General features: G+C 32.6%; 1 long non-coding RNA gene across 1 annotated transcript; it reads right to left on the bottom strand.

The window, feature by feature from the left end:
• Positions 1 to 1,354: 1,354 nt before the first annotated feature.
• Positions 1,355 to 4,223, bottom strand: LOC145042203 (uncharacterized). Its single transcript, XR_013680597.1, has 3 exons — positions 2,378 to 4,223; positions 2,135 to 2,252; positions 1,355 to 1,979 (listed from the first exon to the last, which is right to left on the bottom strand). It is a non-coding gene; the product is annotated as an uncharacterized LOC145042203 (long non-coding RNA).
• Between the last annotated feature and the right edge of the window lie 400 nt (positions 4,224 to 4,623).

Raw genomic sequence — 4,623 nt, 5'->3', positions numbered from 1 at the left:
ATCGTCACCTTCGTCGGTGGTTGTTGGGTTCCTCAAATGGTATGGTGAAACATTTTGACAAAGATATATTGAGAGAGAGAGAGAGAGAGAGAGAGAGAGAGAGAGAGAGAGAGAGAGAGAGAGAGAGAGAGAGAGAGAGAGGTATTTTCATTTTCTTCTTTTATTTATGTAATAAAAAACTCAAAAAAGAAAATACAAATGGCAAAATCATCATTTAAAAAAAAAATCATAACAAATTGAATCAAACTCATAAAAAAATTCAAAGTTTTGGATCAGTGATACTAGTTCAAACATTTTTGGACCAAAGTGACAATTTTTGACATTTCACATGGAGCATTCTTATAGTTTGTTTTAAATAAAAGAAATAAAAAAATAAATTACAAAGGGAAAAATCGTCATTATAAAAAAGTTAAAAGCAAATTGAACCAAACTCGCAACAAAATGAAAAAATTTAGACCTCCGATGCTAGTCCAAACTTGTTTGAACCAAAATGATAATTTTCAACTAACCATAGGGACCATTCGTGCAGTTTTTTCTAAGTCATTAAGAGGTGTGCTTTATTAAAATAAATATTAGAAAATTTAAATGATTGTATATATTTAATATCAAGTGTATGAATTAAGGTTCTAAGAAGCTAACAATGGTGCGTCATGGCTCCAAGGCTTGTGTCTACAGTTAAACTTTACTAAAACATCGTCTTAACTCATATATGCGTATAAAATAGAATAATAGTTGAAAATACATATAACAATATTAATTATATACAAAATTGTTGTCTTAAGTCACGCTTTACTAACAACGTGACTCGCCAAGGATCGGAAAAAACTTGAGGTTTGACAGTGACGCCAAGTCACGCCTTACGTTATTTAGAACTTTGGTACGAATAGAATCATTCTTCTAAAATTTTCAATTGAAGTGACATCATTACAATACCTATCTCCCAAAGAGTAGTACCATATAATAATAATAATAACTAGATGCGTTCCCCCGCATTGCCGGGGTTGGAAGTTGTTGCTTTTGACTTTTGTGTGTAATTCATTGGTAATCACAGTAAAGTATGTCAACGTATTCATTGCAATTCACCTATTTATGTAAAAACGTAATAAAATAGAAGAAAACTTTCCGAATGCAAACTAACCATATCTGAAAACAATATCTATAACAAAATTGTGTTCTTCAAGTGCTGAATTCATGAGATTATCGTATATATTTGATTAGTTGCACAGCGAAAGACGTGTTTTTCAAAAAACCCGAAAACACACGAACATAACAAAAAAAAAAAGAAAAAAAGAATCAAGGGCTAATCTTGCAATTATTTTTGGAATTAAAGCAACCGATTGCATTTCAACAGATGTAGAAACAAGTGTCTTCTTTTATTTCAGGTCATTAGATATAGGAGACATTATATTAGGATGTGACAATCCATCCCCATTGTTATTTCATATAGATACCAAATCCCAGTAACCTTTGTTATAAAGAGAACCAAAAAAATTAAGCATGTTGGACCGAATGCTTGTTAAATAAGTCAGATTTGTCACTGACTAATTGTTGAAGAACCATACCAGCAGAAAAATCATGTAAACCATCCTTCTCCTTCTCGACATATTTTGCAGATTGAACTGTGTACCTGCGAACAGCTGTGACATGCAACTTCATAATGCAATTATTTAAATCACCAAAAAATGTCGTGTCAACGGTAATTAAGTAGCATTTTATCAGTATGACACTGTTTATGTGCATATAAAGAAGTGACTTGAGGTTCTAATGCATCTGTTGAATATAAACTCATGTTAACACCACAAACCTGAAAGAAAAATATAAAAGCAATCAAGAACAAAAAACTATGTTGGATATTAACCTTCTTGAGGTGTCTTTTACTGCATAATCCCCAAAAGTAACCCCATTTGCAAGAGGTATCAACTACTCCTATTTGAGGGCTTATGGTTTGTCAACAATGTGTATACTCAAACTAAATCAACCTATACAATTTAAAATGGAAGCCAAAAAATGTATCAAATCTTTATTGAAACGTGGATGCAATTAAACGACGAATGGGAACTATGTACGTCTTCTGCTTAATAATTAAATTTTAAAAGGTTAATTCAATTTACAAAAGTTTTTCTTTTATAATTACCTGTCATGTAGAAGAAGACACCTGTATAAATTATAATCGGTTTATACCATTTTCGTCAGAAGAAATAAGTCAATTAGTTACTTATCTTCCAAAACCAAGGGCATCCAAAGCACTGAACCTGAAAAATGTCGAAAGATTATCCAAAACAAAATGAGTATACAAAAACAATGATTTAAAAGAAAAACAAAAGAAGTATACTATATCAAAATAATAATAATAATAAAGGAAATTATTATTACTTACTTTTTTTTAGCAACCAGCATCAACCGAGTAAGAACAATAATAAAAGCCTTAACGCCATCATCATGTGTTTAGAGAAGAACAAAACACATGTGTTGCAGCCATATCAATTGGATGAGTTCATCAAAAATGTTGATGTAAAAAAAGGAATCGGCAACAAAAAAAACTTATGCATGACGATAAAAAAAATTGATGTATGAAATTATAAATTATAAAAATAGATATTTTGACCAATCAAATAAATAAAGTTACTAACCTGAAGTAAGTTTTTAATTGACAGCTTTTAGCATTTCATACCAAAATGTCGAAAACAAATGAAATCAATTAGCCAAAATTTATATGGAATCATAATAAACAGGTAAACTGAAAACAATTTTTGTGTGGTACTGGTATGTCATTATCAATTGCAATTTTAAGAAAAACTAAATCACTGCAAAATATATATATAACACATACAAATAAAAATAAAGAGGGCTCATTCCATGAACATGTTAAAAGCTGAAATGCATACAAAAAGGTAATAAATAAATATTTTTGAGTAAAAGTTGCATTAGCAAAAAGTAAAAATGTAAACCTGACAATGAACACCTTATAGAGATCTGGTGAGGTTACATTGACCATATGTGCAACCAATGATGTAACAAACCAAAAATCTCTGCTTGGCATTTTGACAAACAATTGGTGGGCATAATTCTGTTGAGGCTTTACCGAGCTTTAGAATGGAAAATAAAAAACCAACGAAATCAAATATAAAAAAAAAAGACGTCTGATGCTTCTTTAGCAGATGAAGAACAATTTTTTAGGTATTTATTGCTCCCTCCTATCATCATTTTAACAATCATACATAAACTTGACCCTAAATAACAAAATAACAAAAAAAAAAACCCACAGAAACATATACATAACTGAACTGAAAAGCTTGCTCGTTGGTTTCAGAAAGTGTAGGATAATTTGACAACGAAAACGCAATATCTGTTCTCCTTTTGTGGCTCTTGGAAAAGACATTTTTATTGGCGATAGTGGAATAAGCAGAAGCGACACCCCTGGGTTAAAGGCCAACAAATACAGGTGATGTGGTTGTACATGTAACTGTAGCTTCTACGGGTTCTATTGCATATATGGTGTTCTAGTCCACCGACAATAGAGATAAAAGGAATCTGAAGGTGAGAAGTAGTGGAGATGTGATGATGGTCGAAGAACAGTGGTTATCTCACCTGTATTTGGGGTAGAAGTTCGTGTTTTGGATGGAGATCGAAGCATATATAAATAAAAAATAAGCCGATGGCACCATCCTCATGCGATTTCAATGTTCATCAGGTATAACAACCACATATTTCCCACCCACAAAATCATCGGCTTGAAACATGTACTCTAGATAAGCAATAGATGGTGGATGAAAGAAATTAGGGTTTGTGAGAGTTTGTGTGATCGGAAAGAACTACGGGATGGGGAACGCATTACCAGCAGAAGGCTGTAGAAGTTGGTGGGTTATCACTATTGTTCTTCGTCTTCGTTTTTTGGTGAATGAAAGCAAGCAAAGGGGGGAATCGGTGGAATGATGGAGCGCCAGTGTAAGTTGTTGCTTCTTCCTTCTTCCCTCTCAATCTCTACACCTTCGAATGTTTCTCTGATTATCTGAGACATGATCCAAAAAATTGAAGATAGGACAGAGATACATAAGTCAAATGTAACGTCCGTTTGTGTAGATTGAGGGTTTTAGAGATAGTGGAGGGTGCGATTTAGGGAATTGGGAAGAAAGCGATGAGGAAGGAGGCGGAAGGTGGAATCGATTGGCTGTAATAGAAAGGGGTAAAGAGAGAACAATCCAGAGAATGAAGAAAGACCGAAAGAGATTCCGCTTGTTTTTCTAAATAAAACCTCTTCAAACCACTTATTGAGCGGCGCAGCACACGCGCAGCACTTTCCCTCTCGCAGCAGTTTGTTTTTTTGAAAACTTCAGACTACAAAACCTTTGCGCGTGAGCTGCGTGGCGCAGCACTTGACTTGCCTCTTCTAACCTCTTTAGCTTTCATTTTTTCTAAGTGTTTTTTTAAGAATTTTTGTATAACTTTTTTTTTTAATTTTTTTTTTTTAAACTTTGATTTTCTTAAATTTTTATTTACGGATGTGATACAATTTATTTTTATAATTTCCACGATTTTTTTAATTTGTTTTTTTTTACCGTTATATTTTCAATTTCAGTTACATTTTTTTTAATGTGTGTAATTTTTTACGAACTTTGTAGACAA

This window comes from Lactuca saligna, chromosome 4 (assembly GCF_052625555.1).
Source record: "Lactuca saligna cultivar CGN05327 chromosome 4, ASM5262555v1, whole genome shotgun sequence".
NCBI classification, from domain to species: domain Eukaryota; kingdom Viridiplantae; phylum Streptophyta; class Magnoliopsida; order Asterales; family Asteraceae; genus Lactuca; species Lactuca saligna.
Note: the sequence above shows the minus strand (reverse complement) of the source record. Positions and strands in the feature narration are given on the sequence as shown.